This window comes from Rhea pennata, chromosome 7, assembly GCF_028389875.1.
Source record: "Rhea pennata isolate bPtePen1 chromosome 7, bPtePen1.pri, whole genome shotgun sequence".
NCBI classification, from domain to species: Eukaryota; Metazoa; Chordata; class Aves; order Rheiformes; family Rheidae; genus Rhea; species Rhea pennata.
In genome coordinates, this window is record NC_084669.1 from 32,276,357 (window position 1) to 32,299,066 (window position 22,710).

General features: G+C 38.5%; 1 protein-coding gene across 3 annotated transcripts in view; it reads right to left on the reverse strand.

Annotated features, from left to right (window-relative positions):
- The window catches only part of CCSER2 (coiled-coil serine rich protein 2), a 74,115-nt gene extending 58,394 nt beyond the window's left edge, over positions 1-15,721 (reverse strand). For all 3 annotated transcript variants that reach the window (XM_062580178.1, XM_062580177.1, XM_062580176.1), the window contains exons 1-2: positions 15,660-15,721; positions 14,850-15,032 (exon numbers count right to left, since the gene is read on the reverse strand). The gene's annotated coding sequence lies outside the window, so the exon portion shown is untranslated. The remainder of the gene's footprint in view (positions 1-14,849; positions 15,033-15,659) is intronic.
- Positions 15,722-22,710: the final 6,989 nt, after the last annotated feature.

Here is a 22,710-nt window from a genome sequence, read left to right on the forward strand (position 1 = left end):
CTCAAGGCAAAGACTCCTAGCCAGTTTTTCCTCTTCATATGGAAGCTGCAGTCTATTTTGGTCATCATCTTAATCATCTACAGGACTTGAGGCAAAGGGCCACAGGTGCATACGATATTGAAGATACCAATTCTTAGCAAAGCTCATTGTTTATAAGTTAATTTAAAAGTTTTACTTCTGTGCAGTAATACATGCATGTGCAAACCTAGCCACAAGAGTCTAAGACAAAAAAATAATGATGGCATTCACTTCCATACATCTGGGCACTTCCACCTTCCTCCTTAGAAATACAGAGATTACACAACAGTCTTTTTCTGAAGATTTGTTGTATCTCAACTTACAGCTATGTCATTCTGGAATATTTTAAAGCACATTTCTGTAGCTGTATCTGCTTTACAGAGATATCTTCACCTCAGAATGTCTTGCCTTGAGAATTTCTGTTTGCCTGCTTTGATATATTGCTTGTTATTTCTTCCACACAAAAACCACTTATCTGCATCTTCATCCTGTAATTTTTACAGCTAACTATATCTGTATCATCCTTTTGCACAGCACTTAATCTGTTGCTTTTCTGGGCAATATAACATGAGGAACTTGCATAAACACTATTTATTAAAGGCTTGAAATTCAGATAAGGCCTTGAGAAGTCTCCAAGTTTCAACACCTTACCTTAAGACAAGCTTTATCCTTGTGTTAATTCTGCATTTGCAAGACAAGGCTTCTGTTTTTTTGAAGACAGGTGAAAAGGGATATCTTGCATTTGCTAATCTGGATTTTATACATTAGTTTGTTCCATCTGCTGCTCTTACAGTGGTGCCAAGCTAGATAATTTCTACAATTCGTATGTTACTCTATCAAACTAATATTGGTGTTTGTCTCTCAGATCTCCATACAGCTAGTAGGATTGAAAAAACAGCACAAAAACAATGAAACCATGGCAATCACGATGAGAATCAACATACAGCAAGTAACATTATACTTATTCAAGGTACAGGAAAAATCTTGTGCCAACATAGCAAGCATTACCCTTAAAGTGAGTCACTCCCTAAGTAGCAAAGCCTCACTAAGTAGCACTTAAGTCAAAACCGAAGTGGCATTAAATTCATGCAAACTTAAGCGCCCTTAAGATTTTGTACTTGAATAGAATGCCCCAGAGCTTACTTCTGGAAGTAGATCTACTTTAAAAAGATAGCAAGAAAAATGTACTCACAGAGATAAGGCTTTATTAAGGGTTTTTAAGGTAGTGAAAATAAGAGAGTCCACATCCTACAACCAGTAGGGTACATTTCAATTTAGAAATACACAAGACTGCTGTTCTGAAATACTAGAGCAAAGTGAATGCTTGCACACCAGAGATACAACCCTCACATAAGCCTTACACAGAACCACAAACTTAGAAGGAGATTAAAAAAGGGGGGGGGCATTTTCCCCCTTCCTCCCACTCCCCTGTATCTTATTCTCTCTTACGCTTTTAATTTATTGTTACAAGAAGGGGCTACCACACCTGCACAGACTGAGGCAGCAATGATGGCAATGTCCCTTGTCACTCACATTCCATACTTTCCAATTCTCAAAAAAAAAAAAAAAGAAAAGAAAAGAAAAGAAAAAATTCAAATCCACACCTTCCTTTCTCTTCACTATGTGGCTTAATCACCAGGCTACTACTGTAATTCCCTTCTGTGACACACTCCAGACAAAACAGCGTGCAGTATATTCATTGTAGTATTCCTGTATATCCACAGCACTTGTTTTATTCTTAAGCAAATATCCTGGACAGCTACACTTTAGGTCCTGGTCCAAAGACAACTCATGTACTCCTTGCTAAGGATTCCTTAAACCAAGGACAATCAGTAGGCCCACCCTTCCTTTCCAATTTTCTAGGCAGTTTACCTAATCATATAGTGTCACAGAAGTCTTAAGCTAAACACTGAGCCACACATATGAGGAAATACATGCTGAGGAACTGGTCTTAGTAAACAGGAGACATTTAAATACTTCTTTTGTTTGTTTTGCTACAATTACTAGCATTAAGAACATATTTAAACTTGAAGTCACATATCAAACCTCAGTTTAAATGATTTACACAGTCTGCAGAAATTATTTAGTTGACTTGCAATTCGGGTCATAATATTCTAGTCTTACAAACAGCAGTATCTGAGTCAAGAACAGAACAGCAGGATCCAGTCAAAATGAAACAACATTCAGAGTTAACTACAACTTTTCAAGTATTTGTTCCAGACTGCAAACCAGAACATTATCTTTTCCTACATAATATTTCACCCAGTATTTGGCCATATGTTGGTAGTGAGCGAGACGAGAAAAAACAGTGACAGAGCTACTCCAGGATGCCTCTGAAGGTCTGTAGACTCAGAGAAAACCAGGTTGGACTTCTTCCACTGAAAGAGATTTTCTGCTAACAGTGTGACTCTGGAAAGCGCTCTTCAGTCTCTTTCAGACTGGAGACTAAAGCTAAGCTTTAAAATACACATTTAGGACACCTACACACCAGCTTTTCAGAAGTGCTAAATACTCCACAGCTTCCAGTGACCTCAGTTACCTAATTAAGTGTCTATGTGCCTGATGCTAGACTTCAAGAACACTGTGACCAACATTTTCCAGTATGAAAAAACTATCACAGGATCTCATTCATGTGCTGGCACCCATAAAAAAGAAAAAGAAACTTATCTACAGCATACCTTAAAAATGAAAATGCTTTAATACACTTTAATTATATGTTAATATCAAGCATGTCAGCCTCAGATACTTACTTTATATCAAATATATACAGTAAAGCCAATAGAAAGAAGTATATTTTAAACTTATTTAAGAATTCCATGCAAAAAATGGCCTTTGGCTTCCTGATACACTCATTCATGGCAAGCATCATACTGAAGAGTCATTAACAGATATTCCAACTCTAACAGAGCAAGGTAAGTTCTGGAAATAGAAATCTTCCAAATTAAAAAAAGTTAAATTAGAGAGTTGCTAATTTAAATTGCATGCTTTATGGATAAATCTCTTTTTGCATCTGTCTACAATCTCTTAGGAGACTGAGAAATTTATCTGAAGCCATTTAATGAGATTGTTTTAATCCTCCAGCAAGTGCTGCAAATTAAACTTGAAAAGACAACCATTGATTTCCCTAGGAAGGGTGCCTGCGCATTTATCCTTAATTAGGGAAGGACAAAATATTATTTCAAGAGAACTACACTGATTGTTTAAAACACTTCAGATAATTAAATCAGTTTCTTTAGAAGTACTTGTCAATGTTTTATTAACTCCATAACTATAACCGCTTTATCATATTTTCAGTGCTAGGTTGCATTCCCCTTGGTTCTACTGTGAAAATTTTCACCTGATTAATATAGTTCTATTACGAGAACTATTCACTCACAGTAAAACAAGAAACTATAAAATCAAGTTAATAAATGAAGTACAATGCTGTCAAAAACTTAACAGTACCATGTTTGGCAAATGTTACTTTTCCTGAAAACCAGAGGAGAATTCTGTCAACTTGGTACTCTTCAATTTCTGCCACAGAAGCAATGCTGTGGCATTTAACTTCCTATGAGCAAGATTGTTCAGTTACCACAATCACTCCCATCAAAGCATTAAAAAAAAAAATCGTAAAGTGTATCTGAACTATATGCAACATCTTCTCACAATATCTTTCAGGATGATGAGGTTGTATCACTCCCATTAATTTATCATATGGCTGGCACTAAATAACATGCAATAGCACAGTTGTAAAGTTTGTCATTAAAACTATTTTAAAGAGTCATTGAAAAAAGAGCAGATTTATCTTCAGCAACACATCTAATAACCATGTACTGAGAGGCCTACAGTTAATCAAGTTACAAAGTAACTGAATGACTGGATTGAAATTAACAGAGAAGCACAAGTTTTAATACTGCCTGGTGTATTGCGTAAAATTCACTTTTTAAAGCATATAGCAAGTAGAATACCAAGACTAAAATAATATGAAAGTCTTGCAACTAACATTTTCTAATTGCAGTCTTCCCATCAAGTTACTCCTCTCTTAAGCATCCTCTATTATGACACATTTAGAACGAGGTATGACATTATCCTAACACTGAAATTCCCCTTATCCAAAAAACACAGTACCTTCAAGTTATACTCTGATTTGTGTCCTACAGAAGTGAGCCTACGTACAACATAAGATGCATTCTGCTCCATTAAAAATATTTCAATTGAACTTTTTATAGACTTGAGTAATCTACAAGGGTTTTTGTAAAGTGACATTTGGGTAAATAAGCCTTACATGCTTTGCCTTGGGAAATGCATTATCTAGTGCATGCAAGCCTATTTGGGAATAAGCTAATTATAAAGGGCCCAGTCTTACATAATAATCCAGGAAAGAGAGTTAAAACTTTTACTGACCCTCTGAAATATACTCTGAATTAACTGAAAAGGTGCTTCCAACAGAAGACAGCTGAAAGTTCATACATTCCACGTTTAAGCATCTTTAAAATACTACTATCCCTATGGCCCATGTCATCAGGCAGTTAACATAATTTTCAAGTTCCAAAGAGATTACTACGAGTGAGACCAAACTCCCTGTTATTGTCAAAGCAGCATGGAATAAACAGCTGCCTGATGAAACATATCTGATAGCAGTGACACATTTAAGAGCAATTCTGCAGAACTACTGCTATGCTAGCAGTTTTGGGTGTACCTACAGTACCTTTGCTTGACCACAAGTGGACCTAAATAAGATAGAAACACCAAGTAGCTAATTAAAGATGCTTCTCTTTGAGCAACTTCTCAGTGTGAAGAATTTTTTTCTCCAGGAAAGAGATAAACACAAATCTGTCGAAGAGGATTGTACTGAAACCCCAAGGTAGTCAACAACTCTGAAATTCTGAGCAACAAAAAAGGCACTTTTCAGGAGTTCTATAAGAAGCTGGCAGCCTTAACCATACACAAGCTTCCCTACTCATCCAGAAATATTGTGTCCATCGTTGGCTGTGTATCAGCGAACACCAACCATTATCAACCAATTTTTTGGTGTAGGCAGACTGACAGAACAACTGCCACAAAGCTTTGCACCATTATTCACATTCCTGGTATCTTATGCTGGATACCGAGTTAATGAAGTTTAGTAATCCCATGTTTTCCAACATGGAAAGGTCTAAGAATTAAGAGATTGTCTAGCTCTACTTGTTTGTCTCAGTGAGAGACAAGTTGAAACAGTAATTACCAATATTCATTCAAATTTATCTTACCAAGTTCATAGTGATAGAATTTCCAAGGCCTGTCATCCCCTCCTCTTTCCCCCCCTTTCGGAAAAACAGTTCATTTCTAGTATGTTAACAACATTGGTAGGCACATGCACATATTCCTCCTATAACCTAACTTACCTCCTTTAGCGAAAGGCATTAGAGTTGGACAGAGAAAAGAGCTGTTAATTGCTGCCCAAGCAGAGCAGGAAATGAGTGAAGCATACCCTTGGGAAACTAAAGAGCAAATGGCAATCAACATTGCTTGAGGCAGACAAAAACTACTGCCTCGAATAAAAATTGTATCTTGTTTTCTGCATCATGCTTATGACAGGAGAGCACCCTGCTGAGATCTGAGAGACAGAAGTCTAGACATTCAAGATGCTCTGAACATCAAGATACCTACTCTTAACATCCCTGTGTTTTTTTACGGTAGCTAAGATGCTCTCCACAAAAAACTAGAGTAAGAAGAACTTAACAGTTTAAATAAGGTGAATGTATTTTCCTTCTAATTATCATCAGCTGAATCTAGATATACCTCATGTCCTTTGTGAATTAAATACAAGTTTATTTCAACTATGTCCACTGTGCCTGGCTTAGAAAAAACTCTGCGCATCTTTGATTCTTAACACAGCGGTTTTTATTTTTATAGCTGTTTTTAAATATTTGGGACCCAGAGAATGCAGATCTTTTCACCACAGATATTCCTAGCAATGATTCAGTTCCTAGGTTTGAAGTGATGTTTTCCTTAAAAAAAAGGAATCATTTAAAAAATGGATTAGGGTAGTTTCATGAAAATATCTCATTTCTGCCGGGGAGAGGGGTACTTAGTGACATTACAGAAAATGAGGGAGGTCCTTGCAGCAGCTTTAACTGCAAAAAAATGTTTTTTATAGTTACTCCGGAACCCTGCAAGACAAGTAGCAAGGTTACATTCAGTACTCAGCTTTAAAGAGACTGCTGGAGCTTAACAGAATGAAACTGTGGTTGGAGGTCTAGCCTGCAAACTCCTGCCCTGAGCAGGACAAGTTCTGAATTGTCCAAGGAATTAAAGATGATGAATGCTGAGGAAGTGCTGCATACTGAATCAACTAAACAGACTTAGACAACTAGCAGCTTCAACAGCTCAGAGACTCAAACTTTTGGGTATTTACGAGTATTACAAAAGTGCAATTCACATGTTTTTGTGTCATTTACTCTGCACAGCCTCAGTCAGAAAAGCCTTTTTCTGGCAACTCCCAGATCAAGTAAGATTTTTCAGCTCTGTAATAATATCCTCCAAGTCCTCCCTCTTCTCCTGTCTCCAGTGCCTCAAACACGTCTGTTCTTGAATCAATTCCCTATGCTTCATGAAGGTGTGCACAAATTCCTTAGCATCTTCCCCTTTCTTCTTGAGTTTGCCCAGATAGCATAGTGATTAACAGTAGCACCCTTGACAGTGTCTGTTGAAGGTACCATAGTCAGAAGGCATGGGATTCCTTGTTCTGTTTCTCTAAAATACAATTTCTTTTTTTAAAATTGTGAGGCTGCTTTTCCTGAAGAGCCTTTCCCTAGACTTTCAAGAGCTTAGAGGTAAGTCCTTCTCTACTCATTCTCCCTCAGCCTTGGGTATGCCGATATTCTACTTAGCCTGCAAAGTTTTTTCCATCAAACACATAGCAAATCAGTTTTTCAGCCTGCTGTATTTTACTTACTGTTGGTCAGAAAGCACAAGGCCAAGGAATGTTAGCAGAGCATGACAATGAATGGACATGAAGGTAGGAGAGTACAAGAAACACATCATAAAGAGATTGGGGCCTCTGAACAGTATCTCCAGTCTATACAGGAAAAAAGTATATGGCATTCCTTGCAGTCTTTAAAAATTGGATTTTTTTTTTTTATTCATCAGAAGACTGTTTCTTGATGTTTTGAATGGCTAGAGGACATAAGCACTTACCAGAAGGAAAAAATAGAAAAATGCAGCCCTGTTTGCCACAAAAGAAAGCTCCTAGAATACTTTCAGAATCAAAAATCCTGCTTAGAAGGGGGCACATTCATAATTGATCGTCATAAATGCTATTTGCAATGATCATCAGGCACCTCAATGAGGAAAAAAAAAGCCTAGTTTTATCAGTTAAGAAATTTATGCTTTGCAATATATTGCCCACCTGTGCTTTGTATACTAGTAAAATAGAGAAAATACATTTTTTAAAACAAATTTTACATGAAAACTTATAAAAAAAACTATATAAACCAGAATTTGATTTACTGTAAAATTCCACAAGATTTTAACCGAAAAGTAAAGTCTTTCTTAAGGTTTCTCAAATAGGTAAATTTGCACTGATATTCAGAACCCCTACAACACAACCAGTAAGCCAGAAGGTGCTCAATGTCTAGAGGCTTGCCCAGCTGCAGCAGGGGGGCAGCTTCCAAGACAAAAAAAAAGATGGAAGATGACATCTGGGGTGGTGGGAGGCAAGAGGAAGAGTATTTTACCACAAAACAATAGAATTTCAGGACCTGAAGAATGAAATACTTCTTAAATGGTAAGAATAAAAAAATATATTATAGGTGACTCACAAATGAAAGGTGAAATGCAATGACACTTACCATTCTTTTCTGCATTAGTGCTGACAGCCTAACTGTTCTCAGGGACTGAAAACAGGAATAACACACAGACACAATTACTTTCTGAAGCTCCCAACTATCTGATGCATCCTCCTGCAAAAAGTCATCCATTCCCCTTTTCTTCAAAACATTTAGTATTCTGGTCACAGCAGAGAAAATATGGCCTATTCTGGCCTTCTTTGACAAAATCCTGAGCAACACTTTTAGTAAGAAATGAAGATAGCTCAAACACTGATGGACATAGTGCTTGTCTTAATCTGCTTATATGCATTCTACAAATTCATCTAAATGTGGTACTTGTCATATCTTGCAACATCTGAAGTACTGATGCTAACTCTGTACCTGCAGACAGAAACAGCATGCATTTCCTGCTCTATCGACTAGTCAAAATGAAAGAGCCAGAACAGAGCAATGATTTCACTGGAAGTCCAAATAACAGATAGCACAGCTGATTAAAAAAACTTAAGTTGACACCACGAATGTGACAGACAAAGAGAACCTGTTTGTGCTTCAGTGACAGGTCAGGACAGGCTTCAACACATTACAAGAAGATGAAAGGATAACACTGTAATAACTCAAAAGCATAAACACAGTTGACAAACGTGACTGATATATGTAGCTCCAATGTAAAAATACTCATGCTAGAAGGTATTAAATTATGTGGATTACTTCATTTGTTATGTAATGTAAGAAATAGCCTTCTGTGGAGAGAATCAATTCATTAGATCTCACCTTAGTAAATAAGTCATGTAGACAAGGCCTTCTTAAACAGAGTAGCTTACAGTGCTGTAAAATGTTTAGTGTTCTCAAAAATCTTTGATGGTGAACAAAATCTTAATTTTCTTCAGTTCTTTTCTGATTTAATTATTCAGTTTAAATTGTTACCAAATTTGCAAGAATACTGTATCAAACTGAAGGTCTGCTATAGGGTCTGCTTTACAGATCTAATGCTCTGCCTCCTAAAGACAAGGTCTTATAGCCACAGAGAAGAGCAAAATCATTACGTGAACACCGCCCCCACACCCCAAGTACTGCAACCACAAAATTTATCTGTATCTAGCTTACTCTCTTGTGCAACCTTATTTAATACTTATTTTCAGCAAGATTTCTATCCTGAAAGGTAATCTATAATTGAGCATATATATTTGAAAGCCCCTAATCTTAGTCAAATAGTACAGAATCTCATTAAAAAAAATAAAGCTAATCATGTTATACAGGCAAGTTAAATTTTATACTGCAATTAAGATAGACTGAATAACCCCAAATAACTACCAAAGCCTAGAGAAGCTTTCTAGAAATGTAACAGTGGATCTCAGTGTCTCCTCTCAGAAATTTTGTGATTATGTCAACTTCAAAGCAATTGATACCAGAAACAGGCCCACTGCTTTCACTGATGGTTTTCTGCTTTCTGCAACAGCATTTTATGTTGGTCATTTCAATTCTTCTGAATTTATTCTTATGAAACAGATGAATCTGAATTCAGACATAAAAGTGATGTTATCCTTCAAATAGTAATTAGGATTTAATTGCTGCTGTCTAGCTCATATCTCATTTAAAGATGTACCATGAACACAATCACTAGTAGCTGTTACTTCAAAACTGAAGTTTTAACCCCAAAACACAAACACTAACAAGCTTAAGGCTTTCAAATTTAAAATTTTAAGCTCATGAGGAGTCCTTTTCCCTAAAAACTGTTGACTTGACAAATGATTCAAATACCCCTACTCTCATCTCCAGTTCTGTGGCTAGCTCTGAGAGATTACTTCAGTCACGAGCTAAAAAACTTCCAATTACTGTTCTCTGCTATTTTTTTAATGATATCTATAAAAAGGTTTTTCTGCTGGTAAGATTGGGCAAGCTGGAAACCAGGTGAGACTATGGACACAGCTGATTATAAATGGAAATAGCCCTCTCTAAACTCTGCCTTGTTCACCTCTTGCTTTACCTAGTTCCATCTAATCTTCTCCAAATAAGAATATTGATGGGGTCAGTTGGTTAGAGCATGGTGCTCAAAATGCCAAGGTGTGGGTTCAATCCCCGTATGGGACACTTGTTTGAGGGTTGGAATAGACAATCTCCAGAGGTCCCTTCCAACCATATCTATTCTATGATACTCTATGAAATCTATGATCTGTCTTGAGCAAAAACCTTCTTATGGTTGTACAAACATGTATCATTCAATACATTGCTGTACTGACTATACAGTGACTAATGATAGAAGCAATATTATTAATATGAACCTCTGCTGAACAATTTTTATGTATCTTAAAAATCAACAATTCCCATTAGTTTAAGTCTGCAACTAGGCTGTGTTTACAATCAAAATATAAGAATATTTTTTGCTTCACTCATACATACTTGTTCTTTATACTGATAACTGAGTAAGCACTCTAGTTATATGCTTAAGCTGAATGACAAGCACAGATAATTGAAGGAGACAGTATGTAAATCACATGAGTGACTGGTATTGACACATCTTCAGTAAGTCTTAACAGGTTCACAGGTGACAACTGACAAGACTAGAAAAAGTGAAGCAACAGGCAGATAGAAGAAAATAGTTTTAGGAATTTTTTTCTGTATATTTCAGCCAAGTCTAGCTCTGTCAAGAGATCATGACCTTGAGACAAGAACATCTCAAACCTTTGCTACAGATTAAAAAAAAAAAATACTGTTAAGTCAGCCACTGTAGGATTAAAAAAGACTGGAAAACAGACCGAGAAAGCAAATCTTTAAGACTTCTCTCATGAAAGAAAGCAAGTGAGCTCTGGATGAGCTTGAAATATTACATAAATCAAAATATTTCTCTGCATATGGGTTGTGGTGATTCAGCTGTTTGAATTAATTCTTTAGATCAGCCATCCAGCTCCAGCAATCAATCTTATTTTAAAGGTGTAGTATAAAAAAATCATATTGTCTACTAAGGTAGCCATAAAATTATACACAGTGAAGAGGAAGAACAGGGCAAGTATATAAAGTTACTTCAACAACTTTCATACGATTTCTTGAATCTGTTGTTGTTTATTTAGTAACCCTCAAAAAGTCTCTCCTCTTGTCAAGCCTTTCCTCAAGCCCACAAAATTTGCATCCATGACAGCCTCAGGCAAGGACTTCCACTCACTCACTGAAAGCCTATTTCATCTGATGGACGATATTTGTATTGGAGGAGAACATAAACAGCCAAATCCATAGTCATATGTCCCATAACACATCTCACTTCTACACCTCTATCACAAGTCTTCTTTTTTCCAGGCTTACAATCTTAGTCTACTTGGTCACTACTCACCTAAAAACCTCATCAAACCACCTCAGATATTTTTGGTTTTAAACTTTTCTCTGAATCTTTTCAAATTCTAATATTAAATAATATATTACTACAGCATTTCTGTGATGGGGAACATGAACACCTGATGATGATTGCATCATCTCCACACGCAGGCACAAGTGGTTTTATAGAATAGTATACATATATTTTTTTTCTTCCCCTAACCACTACTAAACACTGAGCTTATATGTTCAAGACTACTATAATCTGAAAAATCTCATCCCAGAGAGGCAATACTCAATTCACAGCCTAATTGTTTTATATACAAAGCTAGAGTTATTTCTATCTCTCTCTCCTGGGTATATCGCTTAACATTTATTTATAGTGTGTTTCATATGCCACTTCATGCCCAGTCAACCAGTCCTATAAGGTTCTTCTGCAACTTTTTACAGCATACCCTTATCTGAATACTATGAAGAACCTCATTATCAGAAAACTTTGTCAGCTTACCATTCTCCTCACTTGCTAGGTCATTTGGAGGTCCTAGCACAGGTTCCTGTGGAACACTACCATAAACTCCCCGCCCTGCAAGAACAGGCCACCGATTCCTACTCTCCTTGCCACTAACCAAAGCAGTTTCATATTCATAGATTCATACCTATGTGTTTTCAAGAAGATACTGGATTACTTATCTTCTATAAAGTAAAGCCTGACTTGTCATCAACATACACTCTTAACCAAAATATTGTAGCATATTCTAATATATTATAACTTTCAGTTGAAACTTGCTTATTTGGGAATCACCTTCTTGCTATTCAATCTCACTTCACTAGTGTTGGACATCAACAGCTCCAATCTTAGATATCATTGCTATAAATCAGTTTCAAATCTCAAAATCAAACTCTCTGAAAAATATTCTTGTACCAGACAACTTTGCAAGTTTGCTACAGCATAACAGGTACCAACATAGTTTTAACCACAGACCGATAGCCTTCTATATGTATTTAAGTTATTTTTCTTGCTCATTTTTTGATTACACTTCAGATCTGATCATCTGCTTATTAGATTTTCAGATCTGCACATATTCATTAATGTTGGTTTCCCAAAAATGCAGAAACCACAGACACTTGCTGTATTTTCAAAGATTTGCAAAGATGAAATATAAAACCAGACTCTTGATGAAATTAAGATTTATAACTTTACTTACTGGTGACAATTTCTCCACAGCATCAGTATCTCCTATACTAGCTTACTAATTACATATTCTGAACTCTCATTTTACTTGAATTTACAGGAAATCTTACACATTCAAGATCATTTGTTTTATTAAATAGCTCAAGGTTCTTTACTGTAAGGCCTTATTTTCATACACGACCATTACAGAGGGCTTCCATGACTGAGAGGGATCAGGCTTTTGTGTAAACTCTGTTTACTGAAAGACAAGGCTATACAGCATGAAAGATTCTACTCCCCTCTTCAAAATCTCCCACTATTAACAGTGGTAGCTTTGGCCTTTAGAAGTTTCCACCTGTATGCTGAACAAGTTTGCCTGAGATAAAGATGTAGTAAAAAGCCACAGCATCCCTCAAATCACCAAAAACACTGAGCAATTAATCTATGTAATAATATAACCACTTTTATGAAAATCAAAATAATGCATTTAAGTAAAACATCTTTAATGCAATTTGCAATAAGAAACCGAGTTGAAGTACCACATCTGTTAATGTTCTAGTGAGAAACTTTCTCTAAAACACTTCTGAATCTCCAGCTCAAATGACGTAATTCGAGCCAAGAGAGTCTGGAATATTCAGTTCTCCCATGACACTTAGCTTGTGCTGTGTGCATGCCATAAGCCATCTGGGCTAATTAGGCTAAATGCTCAGCAGTCCCTTTGCTTTGGATAATAAATTCAGAAATCATTTGCAATTTAAGGGTTATTTTAGATCCATAACTTAAGTAAAACCTTATAAGCTATTTTCCTCTGGCTAAGAAACAAAGACCTTTCTTGCAGTGTGAACCTTGCCAACATTAACCATGCTTCTGCTCCAATCAAAGCCATTAAGATGTACTCTATAGAAGACTAAGTGCTCATGAAAATCCCAACCACTACTATAGTGGAAAAGCCATCTCACTGAACTGGCGACATCTGTTTCCCCAGTGACCTGGGGTAAACATCCCCCAGAGAAGATTGTCTCACTCCACATGCTGCAGGATACTATCAACTGAATGGTTCCAGCTGGGTCTTCCCTCTAGCATAGATAAGAGAACAGCCAGCAAGAAAAGTCGGTAACTCAGCAAATCAAGTTACTTTTGATCAAGGGAGAAATAATATTCTCAGAATCTCTTCAAAAATATACCTACTTGATACATTTTGGATGTGAGCTAGAATGTTTCCCAGAGGTACAAAGAAATACAAAGACCTACACCAACCAGCTAAGCTTTATCTTCTGAATAATTATTTTAATGCTATTGGGATTTTTTTTTTTTTTGTAAGACAAATGTGTTCAGGTATCCTGAGATTTATGTAAGCTTTTTATTGCTTCAATTGAAGCACAATATAGGACTTTAAACCTAATTATCAAAACCACCATTAGTATTTTGATCTTCTTAGTATCCCTGTTGGCAAGGAGCTTAACCTTGCTTGAAAGCTTCCAATTAAGAAGATGGCGCTGCCCTTTACACCTTTGAATAGTGGAAAAAAAAAGCAACACAACCATTGCTACAACCTTTTATTCCCTCTTGCTGATTTTCCCAGATTGGAACTTTCTAACAGTTTTATACATCCGAAGTTCATTTTGAAGACTGATGGCACAATGGCTTTTTATCTAGAGAGCCAGTGCCAACTCTTCTTTGTAAATGGTTTATTCCAAACAGTAAATCCATCTTAAAGGATGATAGGGTCCAAGAGTAATAGGTTTTACTCCAGAAAGCATTTATATGAACAGTTCCATTAAACAGGATTACTCATTAGCATAACATCACGTGTTAGTTAGGATCACTACTATTCACATTTTTTATATAAGGATATATTGTATTAATTCCTTAGATTTGAAAATACAAGGTGTTATAAGACACAAAAAAATATCAACGACAGATCTTCAAAACCTAAAACACTTCCAATATTTAAAACAGCTTTAGGATTAGAGGACTATAGTTAGCAGTTTCACAACCCAAATATTGAGATCTCTCTAATGGAATGTTTTACATGAGCAAAATCTAAATTTTGGCTTTAGAAGCATTTTGACTACTTCAGGTTGTACAGTCATACAGGTTTATTGGTTAATATTTAGATGGCTGGTCAATACTAATGTTCTATTTCTTTCAGGCACTCACCTCTTCAGCTTTCAGGTATTAAATCAAAATGGGCTAACAGAATTTAGAGTTATGTGATCTGTTTTACACCTTAGAAAGTATCTGCCAAACTTCATTCAGCATCACCAAAAACATCTAAATATTTATTGCCTCACACTAAACTTTCAAATGCAGAAAAAATATTTTTAATTTTTCAGGGAATACTTACAGTGGTTTTCAGTTCTACAAAAAGACAACAAAATAGATCTAACTTTTAATATATTGGTAAGAATGAAAAAAAAACATTCTGCATCAAGTACAGCCTCAGGGACCACAAGCAGCAGGAATAAATCTTAGAATATGAAGCATCAATCCTGTATGTTCAAATGATACCTTAAAGAACTGAGAAACATCTTTTTATAAAGATGAACCAGCTCTCCAATCCTTACCTTAATTTGTTGTCTGGCCTGGACACTAGTGCTCTGCTAAAGCACAAAGTTCCCATTCACTTTTCTTTCTTTAACTGAAGATAAACAGCTCGATTTCCTCCAACTCAGAGTTAAAGGCTGAAGTTGCCTACGTTTCATTGTGTATCAGAGTACATTCGTCAGAACATGATGTTACAGCAAGCTCTGGATGATAAAAGCAAAGCCTCAGCGTCATTAAACAGAAAACAGTGTAACGTACGCAGCATTTTTCTCCTGTCATAAGCAGTATCTGAACAGATTTATCTAAGACAGATGCTCCATCACTTTTTAAAGGCCGCTAGCTTTGAACAGGCGCACGCTGGGTGCTTTTGCACCTTCCCCTTTTGGGGGTAGGTGGGATCTTCGCAGCCCGGGCCTTCGGCTCCCTGGCTCACCCGCAGGTGCCTCGAACAGGCAGGGAACTGCAGCACGGGCAGGCTGCGCAAAGCGAGAAGCGACGGGGCGGCGCAGAGCCAGGCCTGCCCTGCCCCGGCGCCCTGACCCGCGCAGCGCCGCCGGCCGGGCCGGGGCCAGCCCGGGCGGCCGCCGCCCCGCGCCGCAGCAGGGACACGCCGGCGGGCCCAGAGCTGAAGGCAGCGCGCGGCGGGCAGGCCGCGGCCTGCCCCAGCGCCGCGGAGGCCGCCGCATCCCGCGCCCCGGCGGCGACCCGCCGGCGCCGCAGCAGGGCGGCGAGGGGGCACCGGCTCCCCGCTGCCGCCGCCGCCCGCGGAGGGAAGGAGGGAGAAAGGGGCGCGAGGGGGTGGCGCAGCCCCCCGCCACGGCCGCACTCACCGCCGCGCCGCGCTGCGCCGCGCCGGAGCAGTCCCCTCCCCCGGTGGGGCCGCGCCGCTCTGCGCCCCAGGTACCGGCCGCCGCCCAACCGCCCCGCCCGCCCGCGCCGCGCCGCGCCGCCGCGGTGGGAGGGGCGAGGCGCGCCCCGCCGCCGCCACGCATGCCCCGCCCGCCGCCCGCCCCCTCCCCGGCCCGGCCGGCCCGGCCCGGCCCGCGCCCCTCGCCTCACCCTGACGTCACAGCGCAGGCGCGCGGGGCGGCCGTTGGGCCGCGCCCCGCCCCGCTCCTCCTCGTCGCCCGTTAGGCGGCAGCGCCGTGGCCCTGCCCTCATGTCGCCTCACCCGCCTGCTCGGCTGCCTGCGGGCTGCCCGAACAGTCCTGCCGCTGCCCACGTCTAATTCAGGAAGCCACAGACCAATCTAAATAAAAATTCAGTCGCTAGGGCTAGGACCGTCCCAGCTCCCGGACATCTGGGCAATGCACAGTGGGAAGGGACCTTGCAAGTGTCCCTTGAAAAGCTACTTGAAAAGCTTAAACTGACACTTGCAGTCAATGCTGAGATGCAAATCCAAAGAACAAACTGTCTTCAGCCTGGCGATCACCAAAGTACTTGCTAATTTTATTTGCTGGGGGTTTCTACTTGTGCCACAAATCACAAAGCACTGATAGAATATCAGAAACTTCTGCAAATTTCAAAAAGTTACTTGCCTAGGGTCACTTGCAATGACTTCATTTATCAGGGTCAGTTTAACTGAGTTGGTGCTTTGCGTAGGCATCCGGACGCTTACATCTGGGGCCTATGTTTCAGCATCTCGCGTGGTTAGGGATCATCGCGCGTACATTGCTTTAACATTTCAGCATCTGTATTTCTGTGCGTGAACTTAAGATTTGAGTTTCATTTTTCTCTGTGTTTTCAGAGTTTCCACTGCCAGTATTTCTAAATTTTAGCATGCCTGCTTCATCACAATTTCCAGAGGAAAAAGGTCATGCAATAGCTTCAACCAATGACCATGTAGAAGCAAAAAAAGCCCCGTAATGGATCAGCATCATTTGCCGCAGTCTCTTGACTAGGAGTTGGGCGGCTGCCCAAGGGTGTAAGCACTGCTTACAGATGTCAGTCCAAGCACTGCCAGTGCCTCCCCATACCTTTCTAGACAACGTGATGTGGAGGCTGCAATAAATCTCCATGGAAAGCACAAAGACCTGTTTTTAAATAAGGAACAACAACTGAAGCTTTTACACGTCTTTTTGCCTGAAATTGAATATGCCAGTCACATTTGCTCTTAGAACAATTTTGAAGGATAATTATTCCCCTGTGGTACAGGAAGAAAAAAAATAAGTGGAGAGAGATTAAATCTCTTGTGCAAAGCTAAAGAGGTAGCAAAGCCAGGAAATGAACTCAGATTTCCTGAGTCAGGCGTTGTTGCTTTAACCACAGTCATCCTTTCCTTGAGTCATCCTCAACTTCTGAGTGCTAATGTAAACATCAACTGCATTAGCATAGATTTGTTTTTTTCCCTACTTTGTTCAACAGAACAGCTTCACTGCTACCGAAATTTCCCGCAACCTTTCCCTTCTCCATCTCCTTCCCGAAACCAAAGAAATCATATTACAGACTCACTGGGAGATTCTTACGTTTCCCACTGCCTTTCTGCAGTCTCCGTAAAGCATTTCTTCAGTTGTGGAGCTTTCACAGTAAATCTCCCAGGTAGATACCCATATGCATAGTGAAACGGGTCAAGGAACAAATTCTTCCTTGTCACCACATTTTCAGCCCAATTAGAGAACTACATGAACACTTGTACCAATATAAATGAGGCATGTATGCTATCTGTAGTGACCTGGAAATGGTGGTATAACCATGCTTTTTAATTCTAGCTCATACTTGTATTATCTGAAAGTGATTATGATACCAAACTCTATAAGAAAAAAATACCAAAAAATAAAAAGAAGAACTTGAGAGATTTTAGGGAAGATCTGAGAGCCTGGTCTATACAGTTAACAAATTGCCACAATGCTTATATAGCCTTATGTCTAAGATCCAGTCTTTGAGCAAAATCCATAGCTTTTCTTTGAATAGCTTCAAAATTGAAGCCCTACATACCCAAATTCTAGCTTCTGACTAAAAAACAGTCTTAACAATCTGAATTAAACTGAATGACTACAGACTAAGATCTAGCTAAGATTCAGTGTAGTGTCTTACCAGTTTAGTATCTGGTATGTCCTCAGCTTGAGGTCTTTATATTCAATTGATTTTATACTAGATTGATTTAAATGGACTTTCTATTACATTGCGAGATGGATTAGAAGCTTTTTTCACCCACTTCTCTCACTGACCTAGAAGTGTGGCTCCTCCAAAAACAGAAACTCAGCAATGGGTAACAGCAAACACCCCGAGCAGAGTGTAAGAGTGGGATGAGCAGACAGTGACATTTACACAAATTCTCTTCTAACCTCCCAGGGACTTTAAGAGCCAAAGATGTATTTTTCCCACAGATTTGTTCAGGTATGAGCAGTTTCAGTGCAGGGAGGCCTAGTATTCCTAGTAATAGTTGAGCAGGTATTTTCAGAGTATCCTGCTGTAACCTTGCTAGCTTCCTCAGTTTCACCTGACTTGCTGATAGGTAATGAAATGAGGTAGGAGCAAACAACCAGCCATTCAATACGAACTTTAATGATTATTGCAAACAAAAATACTTCTGTCCAGTAGCTGTAGCACTGGCTGGCTTGAACAGAAACTCCTGTTCCTTTAAATTTGGGCTGGATTTCATAGATCTCTGCAGACTAGAAGTGCATGTTTTTCACTCTCTCCAGTGGAAAATGAAAGAAGGGGTTGTTCAAATTTGTAACTTGTAACTGTGTTCCCTTCTCTTTACAAAACCTGAATTTGATGTTTCCCAAGCCTTGCATTACAATGAAGCTGAGACAGTCTGTCTCAGTTAAAACCATCCTCAAAGCCAGAACAGTCTCCTTCCTCATGCCACTTCGGAAAAATCATTTCTGCCATAATGCTCACACAAAACGGATTTGTTAGATAGCTAATATGCTGTGACCACTCCTTACTATGCTCTTCATAATCATTTACTTTCTACCTTGTTCACCCTTCTTGTTATTGTATTCAGCTATGTTATACTCTGATCTGTTCAATCTGATACTCAAACAATATTTTATCTCTCTGTATTGTTTCCAGATCAAAAGGACTAGGCAGCTAGGTGCCACAGTTTTCTTCCCTATATAAGTAATGACTTAGTAATGGCTGGCATTTTATTTTTACCAAAGGTGAAACACTGCTGTATGAACTCTCGCTATCTAGGAAATATTGTAAAGAAGGAAAACAGATTAGAATTATAGAGCATATTTTTCTCATCTTACAGCTGGATTTTTCATGAAATATATGATAGAGAACACACACCTGGATGCTTATGGCTTTAAATTCTTCATTTCAAAGCCTCTTGACTCATTCTGTAAAATTTATTCACTGACAAACATCAAAGAAAGAACTGTTAGTTTCAGTCATTGTCCCCTTCATTACTATGAATTTAATAGATAAATGCTGACCATATTTCCTTGAAAAGTTACTGAAAATAATTTTTCACTAGTTTATTACTAAGTACTATTTTTGCAATAGGAAATTGAGTTTTGTTTGTCTAGCTAATAAAGCCATTTGCATTGTTCTACTTATAGAGATGAAATACCTTGGCTACCTGGAGTTATTCTTCAAGAAACAGATCTGTTTTTTTAATTTGCATCTCTACAAACAGTTCTTTTATTGATGAGGAGATCCCTTATATTTTCCAAGTTGTAACTTGACACCAGAGATCTGCTGTCTCTAGAATTACCTATTTCCTTTTCAACCTCTTATACTTTCGTAAGCTATACAAATAACTTCAACTTTGTAATACCTTAAAATATGTACTAAAACAAGCATTAAAAGCTGTTGGGTTTGTTTTCTGAGATTAGCTACAAGAAAAACACTGGGCTAATGTCCCATACAAAAATAATTACATGACTGTGGTAATATGTGTACATATTTATTATTTCCAAACACAGTACCTACAGGTAACTAAATCTGTACCACTATGCAATAAATAGTTGTATAAAAATAAAATAACTGATAGGAAATTCTGCTTGGTGCAAGCTGAGGTCTTGCCAATGGTTTACAATAGCCATACCTTCCTTTGTGTACATGTGGGAAAAGGTAGAGATGAGCTCAAACTTGTTCTGCTGAAACAGATGATGATAACCCTATCACTTACAAGACTCTGTGCAGTATTTTTCCTGGTTACTTGAAAAGGAATCCAGTTTTACAGAAATTAAATACTTGTGCATTTGTGATACTTTTAGACATCAGTGACATTTACCACTTTCTAAGTACATGCATAGGATAATATTTAAATGAAGAACTGTTCACTACCAGTTGCACAGCTAATTTGCTTTCTTAATAATCAACTCAGGCATCTACTTCGAATGTGCTAAGTCAATGTTCCTTTATTTATGGTTTTAGTGAGTGGATGATGAGCTAGCCCTTCCTTTGCCTTCTCTTTTCACATCATCTTTTTCCAATCTTGTAAGTCAAACTCTTCTTGTGAACTGAAACTGAACTTCTGAACTGAAAAACAGTATTTAAATATCATTTCAGGGTTTCTGTTTTTAAAACTCCATAGTGTGTTACTCTGCAGCTAGCACTGCTGCCTTTCAGAGTTGCTGAGAATGCATTACACTGTCTACCCATGCTGTGAAAAACAACGAAGTTACGCAAGCCTAACCTATTCTCCAGCTTATTTTTAGTTTTAGGAGAACTTATTTCTCCTATAAATGAACAAGTAGGCAGCTTTCCTCTGTCCCGTTCTCTCAAGGCTGGTGTGCTAAACACAGGTTCGACTCACATGGGTGAAGCTCGGGGGCCTGCTTTGGTCACGCTGGCCGTGCAGTGGGAGCTGTGGGCTGCCCCAGCAGGGCCGAGCCACTGCGGAGCGCTGCCTCGCGCAGTCTCTGCACCGCCCCGCGCTGCTGCTGGCGCCCGCTCTCCCAGGGGCTGTCCACGCGTGGCTGCGGAGCCTTTTTGTTCCTTGCAGAGCCAGATGCTTCAGAACACTGCACTAGCGTAAATAATTAAGACCCATTTAGGTCAAAGTGGTTAAATAAACTAGTTAAACTACTTAAACAGTCTAGTTAAAACTACTTTGTAGCATACTGCCAAACCTTTTCTACATGCCTTTGGTGGCCATATTTCTACAATACAGCGCCATCTCACAAACGTGGAAAAACATTTCTATACAGTGATTAAAGATCATATTGTACACTTCTAAAATCCAAACATGCTTTCTTTTCTTTTTAAATATGCGCCTTTCAGTATCTATTAAAATGAATTTGTGTATATTTCATTTAAGTCTGATACAGTTTCTTTATTTTTTATGCCAACTCAATTTGTATTCACATAGGCTGAATCCCCCAAGGAATACAAACGTCTAACATTTCCCTTAAGTCAGTGGGATTTTTGAGGATTCTTAAATGTAAATACAACTGTTATTTCAGCTTGACTTACAGGTATGGAAATTATTTATGTTTGTATAATTAGAAAGGATGTTAAGTCAGACCTGATAAACATTTTAACCATATTTTATAAATGAAAGGTTGAGTGTAATCTCAGAATTCAAGAACTAACTTTCTACTAGTAATACTGTCATGGAAATCAGTCTAGTGTGTTTGGGCTTTCTTTTTTAATTAATCTGTGAAAACATCAGTTACAAAACGGTAAAATAATAACTTATGCTTATGTTTGTAATAACTGCCTCCAAAATTAAGAGTATTAGAAAAACTGTTTGGAATTCAATGAAATCACCTAGAGCTCAGTGAAAACATTCAAATGTATTTGGCAACACAAGGCTTATCTTCATGTAAACATTGTTGCAAAGCATCTTGTATTGAGTGAATGCTATTCCTAAACCGATCAAAATGAACAATTTGCATTTTTGGTAATTTTGTTATTTAATAACATTTTAAAGAGAACAAAGCTTAGAAATGTTTAATAAAGATGAAAATGCAACTTTATTTTTTGTGTAGCTACTGTGTTCTCCGTTTTACATTATTGTTATAGTTTTTAATCCTATGATTTGCATAAGCAATAATCTACTTACAATCAGTATACCATGCAGTGGTTAATACAGCAATACATATTAAGAAATAAAATGTAAAAGGAAAGAAAGCATATAACAAAGAACACATGCAGTAGGTGCATTACAGTTATCTCTGTTTTCATTTGACTGATCAAAGTACAGCATTCACATTAACATTCATCCATAGAGAGAGACTGTCAGCATCACTCAGCAGTTGGAAGCAAAGAACTAAACATGATACTTTTGAGTCTTGTTCAAATAACAATTTAGAGATGATGAAAGACATTTGAGTGGTGAGGTGACCAAAGACTTCTACATACTGCTAGCACAAGAATAAATGCGATATAAGGAGTGCAGTTCATTTACAGCCTCACTAATGAGTCTCTTAACTTGAACTGAAAGACATCTGAGAAGAGAAACACACCACTTTGATTCTAATCAAACTCAGCACTTACTCCCTCTGCTAGGATTGCCGATAACAACTTTACCAGTCCTAGCAACGGGTTGATTATGTGATCCAGACTCTTAAGTCCTGCATTGCCTTATCATCTGTTTCATTGTAACATTTGTTATTTTCCTTTAGAGTGTTTAAGGAGCATACAAAATTATCATTATCAGCTACTAATTTTCGTTTTTTAATTATTATTGTTTCCCAATGACAGATATTCTGTAATATTGTGAGAAATTATATTAAAAACTTGATACAGAAAGAAAGAACAGCCCATACTCTTGCCTGACACATGCAGATGTGTCCATCTCCACCTCCCCTAACCTGGTTCGCCTCTCGCCCTCTCAAAGATCTCCACGCTGGCTGGGCACAGGACAGTCCTTGGCCCACCACTCATGGGACCAGCTGCACCAGGTGCAGGTTCTGAGCTGTGCAGAACCTGGCACAGGGAAGGCTCATGCTCATTTATCTCACCCCAGAGAGGATC